We start from the raw sequence: 15637 nt of genomic DNA on the forward strand, positions 1-15637 counted from the left end.
GGCATGGGGGGTGCCTGGGCTAGCCTGGGTTGGCCCTTGCCTCCCAGGGGTGCCCTGGACATGTCCCAGCCTGTCTCCTTCCTGCCTCTGGTCTGTCCATCTGGGCAGCAGTGACAGAGCCCAGCCAGGGTGGTGGGAGGATGTCAGGCCCACTGTCCATGGAGGACGCCCCTCCTCCTCACTGCCCGACACCCCGCTGGTGGGAGCGGGAGGTGGGAGGCTGTTTCTGTTGGCCAGGATGGTGGCTTCCCGGAAAGCTCTTGCCAGTTCTCCAGGTTGGTGGGCGGGGAGGGCAGGGGAACAGAGTGTCAGGGGGTGGGCAGGCAAAGGGCAGTCAGGGCAGGGGTGCAGGATGGACCCCACATGCCTCCACAGCCCCCACCCAGGGTCCTGAAACCTCATTTGCTCTGAGATGGGAAAGCAGTTAAGTAAGTTTGACATTGGGGCCCTCGGCCGTTATCCACTGACCGGCCCGGTGGCGCGTATCTGGGATCGCTACACCTCCCGCTCACTGAGAATGGTCAGCATGTCTGCTGGAGGGGGTGTTACGTCACACACAGCGTCACGCTTATTGTCTCTCTAAAACCTGTACTGGAAATGCAGGCAGCCCGTAGGTTTCACAGCAGTGATTGTGGAGGGGAGGGCTATGTTTTACAGAGAAGGTTTGGGTTCAGTGGGATGTACCCCAGGGTCTGGGACATCTGCTTCCGTCAGGCCTGAACCCCAGGCCTTGCTGATGGGATGCAGTGTGCGGTTGTCCTCCCTATGGAAGTATCTGTCCCTCAAAAGGGTCTGGATTGTCCTGAGTCATCTTCCCAGAGGCCTCCAGGGGAGCTCGGCCACCCACCCCTGCCGGGCATTGCCTTCTGGCGGCTCTGGGCTCAGATCCTCTCTGTACCTGGGCCCAGGCACTTGCCCACGAGGGGCTGCCCTCTTCTGACTGTGGCTCCTCCAGGGCCCTGGCCAGGTCCTCAGAAGCTCTGGTGGGAGGGAGACAGTGCCAGACTCAGAGCCCGAGACCTGGGCTCAGGTCCTAGCTCAGCACCTGCCCAGCAGTGGGAGACAGGCCTGTGGCTTCCCGTGCCCGGGTCTCAGCTTCTCCACCTGAAGTAGGAAACAGTGATCCCTCTGTCTTGCCAAGCTCATGGGACCATGGAGGTTTCTCTTTCTGATGAGGAAGGGGGGGTGCTAGGTCCCCCTGAGGAGTCCTCCAAGCCCTCTTCTTTCTCCCCAAGGAGCTGATGCTGTCTGGGATTCTCCTAGGGAGGGCCTGTTGGCTACTTCCTGCTTATGAGACCTGTCAGGAGGACAGACGCCAGACCTGGAAGGTGTTTAGATGGCGGAGGAAGTGGGGCACTGGGAGCCGGTTGAGCTTCAGGAAGGAGTGAGAGCCAGGATGGGGGTCAAGTCCTGTTTTCAGGCTGTCAGGACGGCTGCTCGTGGTCAAGGAGCTATCTGATGGTCAGCCACCTCTGCCCATCCCTGCCTGGGTGACCTTGGGTGAGTCAGTGGAGGGAACAAGGGTTGGGTTGAATGTCTGGGCCTTGGGCCCTGCTGGCCCTTTAATGAGACGGACTCTAGGTTCTGTCCCCTTCCCCACCTGCTCTCAGGAATTGAGCCGTGTGTCCATACTGGGCTCCTGTCCCAGACCCAGCACTTTCAGCCCATCTCTGTTGGGGTTCAAGAGTCTTGAATCTGGCAGGAAAATCTGTCATGGATTCACGGCCACAAGCAGGCACGATGATGGTGATGGTGACGATGATAGCATTATGCGATCATCGACAGTGACTGCAGCAGTCAAGGCTGGCATTTACTGGGCATGGACAGAGCCCAGGCCAACTGCTGGGCATAGGCTGGTTCCCCACAAGGACCTACAACACGGGCGCACCAGTTAGGAACACATCTGCTGCAAATAAGAGAAAGTCCCAAAGGCGGCTGAAATAGCCCGGGGAGTGACAGTTGCCACAGGAAGCTGTGAGGGAGCGGCTGATTCAAGGGCAGCTCCTGACCACCAAGATCTCTGCTGACTCGTGGGACACTGGGGTACCAGCCCGCTTAACTGCCAGGCCAGGAAGGCTTCCTGAAGGAGGCGACATCTGAATTGGAGGCCACTGGGAGTGGGACCGCGGAGACCTGCAGTATGGGGACAGGCAATATGTCAATAATATCTAATAACTGTGTGTAATGATCACTTCATAAGGTATATAGATGTTGAATACCTATGTTGTACACCTGAAACTCATATAATGGGGTATGTGAACTCTACTTAAATAAAAATTTTAAAAAGGGAATCAAAACCATTCTCCATAGGAGGAGGCTCTGAGAATCTCCTATTCTTTCAGCTGGGAGGTCGGTCCCAGTCCTCCAATTCAGGGCCCAGGAACCCCAGAATTTGTATGTGAAATTGTCTGTTTGTATCTCGAGGGTCTGTGAGCATCCAGGCCCTTGCCGGTTAGAACACGTTTTAGTCCAGGCCCCTCTCTGCAGGTGGGCAGGGCCCCTGTGGTCACACAGTGAGGTGGAGGGTAAGTGCCAGGACAGGCTGGGAAACTGTCTCTGCCCCCATGCCCTGGACCCTCTTTCTGGTGCTGATTTCTGACCCCAGCCTGGTTCCCCGAGAGGTTGGAGAGACTGGGATGGGGCCTCAGACGATGTGATGGGGCATTTTGAAATGACAGATTTGGATTCTAATCCTGGTCCCACTGCCTCCTACCTGAGACAGGCCCCTTAGCCTCTCCGAGCCTCTGCTTCCCATCTGCAGGGCGAGGACAGCCCTGCAGCGAGGAGTAAGAGAGACAACAGATGTGTTTCAGGGGCCACGCGTGGCCATGCAGGGTCCAATGGGTGGGAGTGCACCAGGACCACTGTGGAGCTTCCATCAAATACAGATGCCCAGGCTGGGCCTCATGGACCTTGGCTCCTGTCAGCTCACTGAGATGCTGGTTGGAGCGGACACTGGGGTACCAGCCCGCTAACTCCCAGTGTCCAACCTAGACCCTGGCTAACACTTAGTCACTGTCAGAGGATAGTCTCAGGTGGGCAGAACCCTCCCTCCCTCCCTCCCTCCCTCCCTCCCTCCCTCCCTCCCTCCCTCCCTCCCTCCCTCCCTCCCTCCCTCCCTCCGTCCATCCCTCCATCTGTTCAAGAACAAATGGACTTTACTTTGTCCAAGGCTTGGTTGGTAATTATTCCTCCCCCTGTAAATCAAATCCTGTCTCAGCCCCGCTCTCCCTGCGGCCCGAGCCGCTGCGGGCCTGCTCCTTGTCCCGCAGGTTTGTTTAAGGCCGGCTGACACTTCTCCTCCCTCAGCCCGGCTGTTTATGCGGGGCTGTCATGGGGAGCTCCAGGTGTGGGAGGGAGGCCTGAGTTTGTTCTGGCTGGCGGAGGGAGTGCAGGGACTGCAGGGGGTTTTGGGGTACCCTTCTACACAGTATCTTGTGTAGCACTGACCCCAGCCCTGTCACTGTCCCCATTTCACAGGTGAGTCCTCAGGGACTCAGAGGTCACCCATCAGGCCAGGGACAGACCTGAGATGTAGCCCCAGACTTCCAGGCCCCTGCCCCCTCAAAGGAGGAGCCCAGGAAGACTTCCTGATGGAAGCAACACCTGAACTGGTTTTCTGTGAAGACTGGAGAGCAAACCAACGACCAGTTGAGGGGAAGGCGTTACCAGCATAGAGAACAGCTTAGACAGTGGCCATCCAAGGAGGGGTGTGGCCATCACCACTAATTCTAGAACATTTCCATTGCCCCCAAAAGAAACCCCATACCCACTAAGCAGTCACCCCCATTCCCTCCCCTAGTCCCCGGCAACCACTGACCTGCTTTCTCACTCTGAGGATCTGCCTGTCCTGACATTGCACAGAAAGGGAACGTGTGGCCTCTGTGTCTGGATCCTTTCACACATCTGTTCTCAAGGTCCATGCACGTAGCACAGGTGAGCAATACCCTTGTACGACAGGTCGCGTTTGCTTCTTCCGTCCGCTGGTGCGTGCTGGGGTCATTTCTGCCCCAGCTGTCGCTACCATAGCTTCAGACACACTTGTGAGCAGGTTGGGTGGAGCTCCTGCTTTGAGCTCTGTGGGGCACACACCTGGATGTCACTCCGCTCAGGGTTGTTCTCTGTAGTCACTGTTCCCATGTGCCCCCATTTCCAGGGAGTTAGCAGCCCCACCTCAGAGCATATGTAGGGTCAGGTGTGTTTCGTGGAGGGACCAGATGCTGTCATCCCCGACACATGCTCACGGAGATCCCTGAATCTTTGTCACTGTTTCTGCCTGAGACGGTCGTGGGCATGGGGACTGGTACAGATCTCGCATGTAGCAGGTTTTCAAATGAAGCTCTCAGGATTATGAATAAATTCAAGGTGATAACTCGGGCTCCTCTGGGCGAGCAGCAGCCCCATGTTGGGAGGGAGGTCAGCGGCCAGAGGTGGAGAGACAAGTTGTGGGGTCCCATCCCCTTTAGAGCCAGTCAGGGAGCTGGGCTCTGGCGAGCCGTGCTGTCCCCTGGTGGACACCAAATGCAGGTGCTGAAGCTCTCTGGTCTCTGCACCTCCTGCGTGGCCACATGGATCACGTCCCTGAGTGCCGCTGCTGGGGATGCAGGGTACCCCTGGCACTTCCACTCACGGAGACTGTGGTCCTAGGAGAGGCCTCTGAGTGTCAGGATCCAGCCGCACAAAGCCTCAGGCGTCAGCCTGAGAGTGTCTCACTTTTCACCCCCAACACTGTAGGGAGAGCAGGTGTTCCAACTGTCAGCCCACCACACCTGCCCAGCCACCGAGGCCAGAGAACTCCCCTTGGCACAGTCCACAGTTGGGATGCCTCAGTGGGCATCGAAGGGGCTGTTGCACCCCTCACAGAAGTTTGTACACAGGAGATGGGAGTACAGTACCTGTGGAAGGAAAGACGGTGAGGACAGGAGGGTTCCTGGAGGAGGAAACATCTGCTTTGGTCCTGGAAGGGTGAGTGGGATTAGGGCTTGTCCAGGGTGGGATGAGGGGTTCAAAGGACCAGGGGAAGGAGAGCACAGACAGAACCCCTGGTGGGTTGGCAGTGACAGGTGGGAGTCCTACAGCTGAAACATGGGGCTGCTGCTCCACCAGCCCTGTTTCAGCAAGCTCGCCCCCAATGTAGGGGACCCCCAATGTAGAGGACCCCCCATGTAGAGGACCCCCAAAGTCTGCAGAGGAGGCCCCACCAGAGGCAGCAGAGCATCAGTGACCGAAGTGGGGGGACCCCAACAGCCAGGACGGGGAGAGTGAGGATTTGCCTTCTACCTGCCCCTCCCCCGACCCCAGCTTGCCCACCTCACCCACGCAGGTTTGGAAGTGCCCCTTTGCCCTTCTTGGGGGCCCTGAGTTGGGAAGGGCACCTTGCTCCCTCCTGCCCACCCACCCTGAGTCCCCGGCAGGTATCATCCCTGCCCCCCATTCTGCAGGGACCCTCTTGGACCCTGGTGAAACCCACTGGGCTGAGGGCAGTTTCCACATCCAAACCAGGAATGTTACTGACATTGAAGTTCCTAGTCCTGTCCTTCCAGGTTAAATGAAGGTCCCTGAATTGGGAGACAAGAGACAGGGAGGGCGAGGTAGAGGAGGGGAGGAGAGTCAGGGCTTGGAGAGGGCCCTTCCTCACCCTGCAGTGGTCCCTGCCCACAGGCACCACAAGGGGGCGCCCACGCAGCATGCCTGACACCCATTCCCTGGCCAGCGCCCAGAGGTGCCCACCCCAAGCCTTCTAGCCCTAACTGTTCAGTTAGGAACATGGGCGGTGTGGATGTCCAGTCTCCTCACTGGTGGGGACCCTGGACAATGGGGCCTCAGCGTCTCTGCTGCAGCGTCCCGGGGGAGGGCACGGCTTGTGCAAAGGCCAGCAGGTGGGCTTGACCTGGTGCATGGTGGGAGTGGGTGGGCTCCAGGTACAGAGCTGGAGGCCCTCAAATGCAGATGGGCCCCTGGCCAGCAGGGTTGGTTGGGGACACACCTGGCTGTGGCCCCCTTTGCATATATTGGAGCACTTATCCCCACTCACCTGCCTAACACCAGTAGGCTTCCCCTCTAATGCAGATGCCTGGGTGCTCCTGAGGGCTGAGAGTGGGGGCTGTCTGGGTGGGGGCTGGCTCCAGTCTTCAGCCCCCCAGGGCACCCCAGCACTCCATTCAGAATGTGTCAGAACCATGAGGAGTCTAGACCAGAAAGTGGGAAACAGCTGCATCTTCCAGGCCTTGCTGGGGGCCCTGCCCCCATAGGGAATCCTGCTCAGATGTCCCCCGAAGCCCCCACACCCCACTTCATTGGTGGTTTTAGAACCCCAGGCTGAAGAACAGTGGCCCCTCTATGGAAGACCCTGCCTCCCCGCAGGGAGCCAAGCTCACCCTGCAGCTGCCTGGCCTCTGGGCAGAGCCCTAAGGGTTGCTGGCCCCTGAAGCCCACACTGCCATCCCCACAGTGGCTCAGGGCTGGCCTGCGTGACCCACGGAAACCGCCCAGAGGATGTGTGTGGCTTTGGAGGCCGGACTGTGACTGCATTGCAGCTTGCTCTCCGGGATGCTGGACCTGGGAAGCCAGCCTACCTGCCACCCCTCAGAGGTCTGCTCAACAGGGAGGGACAGGGACACGCAGGGTCGCCAGCTGAGACAGCAGCACCCCCTGCCCCGGGGAGCCTTCAGATGGTGTGGCGGGGCCATGACCACCCTCCTGAGCCACACTGCCAGCAAAGCCACCGGAACGCTGACCCATAGGCCCCGAGAGAGGACACGTGCTTATTGCCATTTCAGCTAAGTTTGAGGTGACTTGTTTCACAGCATAAATCCACCGCATAGCAGATACACAAGCAAGCTTTTCATCATTTAAGTAACATGGTTGCATTATTGCAAATTTGGGAATGAGAGAAATGAAAAATTGCCCCGCAGCTCCTTCACCCCCAAGTCCTGTTACTCCTGTCCGCCCTCCTCTTCACATTTGGAATGTGGTTGCTCTGCTGGGTCCCTGTTGGCCAAGACTGAGGTGGGGACTTGGGTGCAGGGGATTTATTTGGGATGATCCCAGGGGAGTGAGGGGGCAGGATAGCCAGCACGTGGGAGATCATGGAGGTGTGTCCACATGTCCCGGCCCTCCTGAGCAGTGTTCTGGACACCCCCAGGAGCTCCTTCTGCAGACCAGAGGCTGGGTGCATGCCCACTGGCAAGGGCTGGCCTGGGTGTTAACACCTTCGGGGCTTGGCGTGCCTGGGGGTAGTACTGTCAGGGTGAGGGGGGTCCGAGAGTGCTCAGAACTGGCCCGGGCTGCTGCAGCTGAGATGGGGGTGGGCAGGGGGTGCGAGGTGGCCACCAGGGCTCCAATCCCTGAGGCTACTCCTCTTGTTCTATATGTATTCCTCGCACGCATTATGACCCCACTTTACAGATGGGGAAACTGAGGTGAGGAGAGGTTAAAGTGTGCAGCCCAGTGTAGCGGCTCGAAAGCTGCTGCTGGTGCTACCCACCCACTGCTGGTGGCTGGCTCTAGCCCTCTGCCAGGGCCCCTCCTCTGTGGCCCTGCCCCTTCCGGGGCCAGGCCTGCTGGGCTGGAGGCTGCTTTCTGGAAATCCACTTAGCACCGACGTGTCCTTGTCCTGGGAGCTAGTCTGCTAATCCTGCCTGCCCCAGAGGACCCCTTGCCTGCTTAGATCCTCCAAGCCCACCTCTTCCTGCCAGCCCTGCCCAGCTTGCTCTGCCAAGCTTCTGGGAGTGGCGGGCAGGTCCAGTGACAGGGTGGGCAGGGATGGGACCCTCCATTGCTGTGCGGACTTGGGAGTCTGGAATTCAGGCCTGTGCTCTGACTCCACCTTTCCCTGCTCAGCCTTGACCTTCTCTGTAAAGGAGACCGGGGATTCCTCTCATTGCTCCTTCCTGCCCTGACTACCCACTCGTGGCAGTGGTGCAGTTCTGGTCTCCCCAGACTTGGGTTCAAATCCCAGCTCTGCCTTAACTGAGCTTCAGTTTCCTAATCTGCAGAATGGGGGTGGTGGTCCCTCCTCTGCAGGGCGTGGTCAGGACCTGGTGGCATGATGCCAGTGGGTGAACTGCTGGACTGTCCTTCCATCCCCACACTAATGCCAGGAACAGGGAGGTGAAAAACACCCCCCTTCCCTGTGGGCCCAGGGGACAGGCTGGGGAGCCTCCCTGTTGGCAAACTGGAAGGCAAGCCCAGGTTGGGGTTGAGCGGAGGGCTGCAGCCAGGCCCAATTCCTGTGCAATGGCTGCCCCCTTCCCCTCCCGAGCCTTGCTTGGGGCCTGTGCCTACCCTTGCCCAGGCCTTATTGTATGGCAGATTTGCTTCGGCAAGCTCCCTTATGGGCCTCAGTTTTCCTTTCTGTAGAAGGGGCCTTGGACCTGCTGTACCAGCTTCCCCATCCCCCCAGCCTCCCCTGGGAGCTGCAGGAGACTGTTCCCACGCCCTCACTAGCAGATACCCCGAAGCTGAAGCGGGGCTGGCCCAGCTGGAGGAGGCGGGCTGGCTGGAGGGCAGGCGGCCCTGCCCTGTCCGCTTCCCGTGGGACCAGTGCTCCCGGCTACTCTCCTGGCTCTGGGGCCCTTCTTGTGACTCAGGCTTCCTGGAAAGGCACGGAGTATGGAGGGCGTAGAGGACTCCCTGCCACCCACCTGAGTGCCTGTCTGCCTGCCCGGTCCACCATCGCCCCCATGGATATACAGTGGGCTTCGCCGCCTTGTCTACTCTGCCTCGTCCCTTGGTGCTGGGACACCGGACTGGCTCTGCCAAAGCAAACATTTTCTCTCCTTCATCTCCTGTCGGGTCAGTTGCTGAATGTCCTCTGGGCTTCACTTCTCTCTGGCCGGCTGCCCAGTGGCACATCTGCTGGGAATTGCCATATGGAATTCAGGGGGTGCCCAGGGCCCTCCACAATGACCCCACTGTCCCCTCCACATGGCCCTAGGGAGCCCAGAGGCAAAGCCCAGGTCTGCCAGGCCTCTCTGGGTGACCCAGGGCCTGTCCCTGTCCTTCCTGGGCCTCAGTTTCCTTGTCTGGAGAATGGGGAGCTTGGATAGCCCATGGACCTCGCAGCAGACTGGGTGGGGAGTCAGGACAAAGCCAGTGGCCTTGGTGGTTAAGCATCAGCCACCGGAGCCCCGGGGCCTGCTTCCAAGCCTGCATCTTCCTCATTTGACCAGATCACTGCAGGCTCACCATGATGCCGTTCAAGGCCTGCGACCTTGAGTGGTGCTGTCTTTGGGTGCCTCAGTTTCCCTCTCTGTCAGGTTGTGCAGTGACAGGCCCCAGGACCACCCATGGGAGAGGGACAACATTGGATCAGTGCGCTCACTACGCTGCTGTTCTAATCACAGAGTCGGTGATGTCCCCTGAGTGGTTCAAACAGCCCAGGAAATTCTAACTGCTGTGGGGTCCGGGCTCTGGGGCTGGCTCAGTTGCTGGAGAGCAGATGGCCCACACTTGCTGTTTGGTATCTCACATAAAATTTCCTTAATGTTCACTGTGCACCTCCTCCTGACTCCACCTGTGGGCCCAGGGCCCGGTCCGGAGGGACCCTCGTTTGTCAGGCCCCTCCTGAAAGCCTCTTAGAAACAGGGCTGGGGGCAGTTGGGGAGGTGCACCTGGTTGCCCATGTGAGCTCCTCTTGGCCCCATAGTTACAGCCTTCGGCTGCAGGGGGAGGACGCGCAGGGGCCACAGGGCCTAGCATGCATCCCTCCCACCCCATTAACTCCATCTTGGCAGTTGCAGACAGGGGGTGGGGATGCAGGTTATTGCTTGACCTTGCTCCTGTGCCTCTTGAGGGGGCTGTTCAGGCTTGTATTGGCCCCCATGGGGGATGGGAGAAGGCAGACAGAGGAGGTCCTGATCCTGAGAGGGGCCTGTGGGTGAACAGGACCTGCAGGAGACAGCAGTTACCTTCCCGGAGTGTGCGTCCCCAAGACTGAGGTTGTGTAGGGGCAGGAAGTCATGGTGGGCTTCTGGGAGGAGGTGGCATCTGACCTGGGCTTGAAGGACATGGGCATCACAGTGGTTGGAAGGAGTGGCTCCAGGAGGGGAGCTGGGTGAAGGCAGGCTCCCCAGGGCTCAGGCCTGAGTTCACAGCACCATGGAAGCCAGTGGCACCATCTTGAGCTGCTCTGGGCTGTCAGGGCGCCTGTCCTGGGCACCTCCGTTCATCCTCATGGTCAGCTGTGTGAAGCTACTGTTCCCCCCTGCTTCCCAGGTGAGGACACCCCTGCCAGGTGGCAGGTGGGGAAGTGGACTGGATGAAGGAGGGCGTGTCAGTGTTAGGTGCAGCTTCGGCTGGGTTGTGCGGTCCTTGCCTGTGCCCTTGTTTACAGAGGGGGCAGAGAGGAGCCTCTAAGCGTGTGGGGGGGACAGGTAGGAGCAGACCCATCCCAACACAGCCACGCCCATCCTGTTCTGGGAGACCCTTTACTCTGTGGCCGCGGCTATCCTATCACTGAAATGGGCTGAGAGGAGCCGCTTCCGCTGGTGTGGTGACAGGCTGGTGATGAAAGAGGCACCTGGTGGCTGGATAGCTCAGCCTGGTGTAATCGCCTGTTTGTGCCTCAGTTTCCCCCTCTGTAAGTGAGGGTGTGGAGCCCTTTTCTGGGGATTCTAGGAGGTGGGGGGGGGGTCCAGGTGGCCCGGTGCGCAGTAGGGGCTCTGCGGATGGGTGCTGCAGCCCAGCCCTGCAGCCCACCCCTGCAGCCCAGCCCTGCAGCCCACCCCTGCAGCCCACCCCTGCAGCCCACCCCTGCAGCCCACCCCTGCAGCCCAGCCCTGCAGCCCAGCCCTGCAGCCCACCCCTGCAGCCCAGCCCTGCAGCCCACCCCTGCAGCCCACCCCTGCAGCCCACCCCTGCAGCCCAGCCCTGCAGCCCACCCCTGCAGCCCACCCCTGCAGCCCACCCCTGCTCTCACCGTCCTCCCCTCGCTGGGGGCTGGGCTGTTCCCACACTGCCTCTGCCCGCGGGGAAAGAAGCCATCTGGAGGCCTTGGTTACCCCTCCCCCAGACTCCCTGGCAGGAAGTCACCCGAAGGGCTGTCCCCAGGGGCCCTCAAGCCTGTGAGGTCAGAGGACAGCCAGCAACTGGGGGCCCCCAGGTGGAGCTTTTGGGGCAGGGAATGAGGGCAGAGTGGGCAGAGCTGGGCGCTCCGGGGCCCGCGTGGCTAAAGCATGGCTTGAACTGTTCAGACGGCATGTCCATCTGTCTGTCTCTCTATCAGCCACCCCTTTTGCATACAAGCCCCAGGTGAGGCCCGGCAGGGACCTGGCCCATGAAGTCACAGTCTCCGGGCACTGAGGAGGCCACTGCAGCCTCAGCCCTGGATGGTTAGTGCGATGTCAGGGGAGTGGTGGGAGGCAAGGTCTGGGGCGGGGATGGTGGCAGTAGGGCGGGTGAGGCCCTTTTTCTCCCCCACCAGCCCCTACCTTATACATCCCTCCCCTCTATCACCCTGCAGGCTGGACATACCTGAAGCAGGATCAGGGCCTGGGCCTCTGCCCCTCGGGACACACTTAGTTGCCCTGGCATTTGAGGCTGCCCCAGTGTCCACTAACTGGCCGGCAGGGCCTGCAGACCGTTCCCACAGGCACTGCCCGCTGGGCCTGCCCGGCTCTAGGAGGGATGTTGACTCCAGTGGGACCCTGCATCCTGTGTGCTTGGCTGCCTCATGCCTGCCCAGGCCTCTGTCCTTCAGGCGGACCTGGCGGGCTCAAGGGTCAGACAGCTCTGCCCAGTCAGCCGTGGGGAGGCCAAGGAGCAGCCCCTAGCTGGTTCCTTCTTCCCCTCCCCTCCCTTCATCCCTCCCTTTGGAAGCCTCTGGCTCAGGGTCCTTATGGGCAAAGCCCTTCCTGAGAGCTGCTGGGGTTTCGGGCCAGAGCAAGTCTCCCCCACCCCCATGAGGAAATGAGCGTGAGAACCAGGGCTTGGGGCAGGATCTGGGATCCCAGAGCATGTTGCTGGGAGGTGTGTCCATCGGCCAGTCCTGGGCGATAGTGAGTGTTCTGGGGACATCGGTGGGCTGAGGACAGGCGACAGCGGGCATGTCCCAGGAGGGTCGCTGGCCACTCCCAAGCATAGGCCATGTGTCAACCCCACTGGTCTATGAGCCAACCTCACAGCTGCCCTTGGGGTGTGGGGCCCCATTCCCAGAGGACTGGCTGCCTCCCAAGGCAGAGCCAGACTGACCTCAGGTCTGAGTGGGGTTGGCCTTGCCCCGCTGCCTTGTGAGGAGGTACTAGGTGGACCAGGACAGGAAAGGGAGGGAGGGAGGGAGGGAGGGAGCAGCCTTTGAAGATGCTGACACGTGTGTGACGCTGCTTAGTCCCCGAGGGTGAAATGCATGCGGACCTGGAATGACCCAAATGTCCGTCAGCCGGGGAGCAGATAGCAAAGTGTGGACTCTCCACATATGGAATGTTACCCAGCCATGAAAAGGAGTGGCGTTCTGACATGTGCCACCACATGGATGGCCCTGGAAGGCATGATGCCTAGTGAAAGAAGCCAGACACAAAAGACCACCCAGTGTGTGATTACACTTCTGTGAAATGTCCGGAGTAGTGAATTTGTAGAGATAGAAAGTGGTTGGATGGTTGATAGGGGCTGGGGGAGAAGAAAGGGGAGTGACTGCTAATGGATATGGGGTTTCTTTTTGAGGTGATGGAAATGTTCTGGAATTGTCTGGGTGACAATTACAAAACACTGAATATACTAAAAAATATCAAAGTGTATACTTTAAAATAGTTAAAACTGAGAATGTCATGTTATGTGAATTTTAACTCAATTTAAAAGTTAAAATCCCTCCCCTGCCTGCACCATCTGGCTTGAGCAGGCTCTGGGTTAAAGTCTTCAAAATAGGATTAACCTGGCTCTGCCCAGGGCTCCCAACATGGAGGGACTTTCTTAGCATCGAGAGTGCAGCTAACACTGGTCCGGTGCTGGGACATGGTGGGAACCCCAGTGCTGGGATACTGACCTCAGAGTCCCTCCTTCTGCCTGAGCAGGTGCCTCGCACCAGTTTTTGTTGAGTGAATGAGTGGAAGCTTAGGGACAGGCACCCGAATCACCCCTGATGTGTGTGGCCTGCTTTCTTGTTTGTGGGGATCTGTCAGTTCCTCCCCAGTGGGGGGTCTGCCTCCTACAGATCCGCAGAGCCTGGGCGCCTGGGTAGGCACTTCTGCCCGGTAAGGGGATGCAAGGTATGGGGTGGGGCCTTGGTGGCCATGCAGCCCCTTACCTCAGGTCCTTGCCTGTAAGGGGCTCACAGAGTAGCGCAGGGGTCGGATGGGGTAATGTGGGCACATGCTTGGCCACCACTAAAGCGAGTCCCTCACCTGTTCTGTCCCCATACATTTTTCTTCAAAGATGGATGAAAGGAAAGGTCAGCAGCTCAAGGTCCCCAGCAGGACCTCTGCACCTTGGGAACTCTTCAGGCCCCTGTCCTGTGTGTCCTGCCTCACTGGGTCTCAGCCGCCTCTTTTGCACTGGCAATTTGGAGGCACGGGGGGGGGGGGGAGGGTCTGCATCTTGCTGCCAGACAAACCCAGAAATAACTGTGACCTACCACACCCAGCTTGGCAGCGCCAGGGGCGAAGAGGCCTACTTCTGCCCAGCCGAGTCCTCACAGGGTGGTGGGGCTGGTTATTTTGGATGTGGCCTCCGAGGCCAGGTCAGAGCTCTTTCCCGCGGCTCCCGCAGGCTCCTCTGACGTGTGTCCACCCAGACCTTGGCCAGGGGCCCTGGCTACCTCCACAATCTCGCTCCCCCTTCCTGCTCGCCTGACCCCTAGGGGCTTTGTACTCCAGGCGGGGCCAGGGAGGGGCTCCCAGGGAATAAAGCAGGAGCTGGGTGAGGGGACTCCTGGAGTCCTGACATCTATCAGAGGGCTGGGCTTCACTCCCCTTTAAGGGATGTTTTAAGGAGAAAAATGCACAGAAAGTGCCCATCCTGGGCTGGGTCTGAATCCTGGCTCAGCCCCTCCTATCTGTGTGCCTCAGGCAAGCCACTGACTGCATAGCTTGAGCCTCAGTTTCCTCATCCATAAAATGGGATGATGGTGCCTTCCAGGACTGCCATGAGGATGGATGTGGGGACGGGTCTGTGCCGAGGGCACCATGTGAAGCCATTATGGGCAGGGGTCCTCAGGCCTTCCTCTATTTCACAGGACTAGACACTGGGCCCAGGAAAGGGACATTCATGGGATGCTTGAGGAATTGTGAGCTGGGCAGGGGCTGAGTGTGAGCTGAGCCGTAGGTAGCCCATGTTCATCTTCTATGATGGGTAGGGTGTGCCTGCCTCCTGCTCTGGCCAGGCTTCCGGGGGTGGTGGTGAGCAGAAGGGGCCCCCACACCACAATGTCCCAAGGTTCTGCCACTCTGGGGGCCCACAAGCTTCCTGGGCACCCTGCTGACAGGGTCCTAAGTCTGAGGACAGGCCAGCTTGCTCCTCACCTCCCAAGTGGGTACAGGGTGGCTAGGTGGGCCCAGGGGATTGGCTGTCTTGTCTGACGGTGCGGGGGTGAGATCTCACCCTGCTCCCTGGCTGGGGAGTGGCCGTGAGGGGTTGCATGGCCTGTGGGAGCTGGCTGCAAGATGACAACCTCTCCTTGGCTTAGGGGCTCTGTCCCTGCACTGTCCAGGGGTCCCAAGGAACCATAGCTGCTCCTTGGTGGAGAGGGGCTGGGTCCACAGACTGGCTCTGTTCAGGTGGGCGCATGGAATCCAGTGAATTCTGCATCCTTGCTGCAGAGCCAGCTTAACCGGAGACCATCCCACCCTCCAGACCATGCAACACCTCCACGGCTACCTGTTTTCTCACCTTGTGGGTAAGGACTTGGTGGCAGCCTCTTCCAGGCCATAGAGAGGGACTGTCAGGCCACAAGGACCCTCTGTGAGGGCCATGGCACCCACCCAAGTCCTCTGAAGCCTGGTTGTGCCCAAGGGTTCCTTTGACTGCTGAAGGTCCTGTGTGTGCCACACAGGAGGGGCAGGTGCTGCATGGTGAGCCATGGAGGCCCTGAGCTTTCAGGGGTCAGGATCGGGCACCTCTTGGGGGGCCTCCTCATTCTTGGCAGGGCTGAGCTGGGGGCCTGGGGGCGACGTTTGAGGGCCTCTCAGGAGCCATTAGGTCCAAGTGGGTCTAGAAACTCCATGTCCTGCTGGCGCTCCACGCCTGTTCAGGGCATGGCCTTTAGGGGCCTTGGAGTCGTGGTGCGTGGTGCCAGGAGTTGGTGCCAGTAGGAAAGTGCCTGGGACTGTGGGCACAGGTCTGACACCGAGTCCAGGGCGGGACCTCCACCCAGCCTTTGGCTTTGACCTCCAAGATGGATTATCCATCTTTCTAGATGCGGTTCCTCCCATCTAGAACCTGAGGACGGGGAATTACTGATCTGACAACCATATTCCAGAGTAATGGGCTCTGGTCTGGAAGCTGCTGCCAGCACCTGAGACAACCAGGCCTCTGGGACTGGGGGCTCCACAAGCAGGGAGGCTGGGGTGAGGCACTGTGTGCCTAAGAAACACTGCTGCCAGTAGCCCAGAGTCAGCCTAGCATGTGTGTAAATGCAGATGCCGGGGGCCCGGGGCGAGATGGTGAGGCCTAGGAACCTGCCAGGGACCAAGATGAGGTTTTGGAA

This window comes from Miniopterus schreibersii (assembly GCF_964146895.1).
Source record: "Miniopterus schreibersii genome assembly, chromosome: 17".
Taxonomy (NCBI): domain Eukaryota; kingdom Metazoa; phylum Chordata; class Mammalia; order Chiroptera; family Miniopteridae; genus Miniopterus; species Miniopterus schreibersii.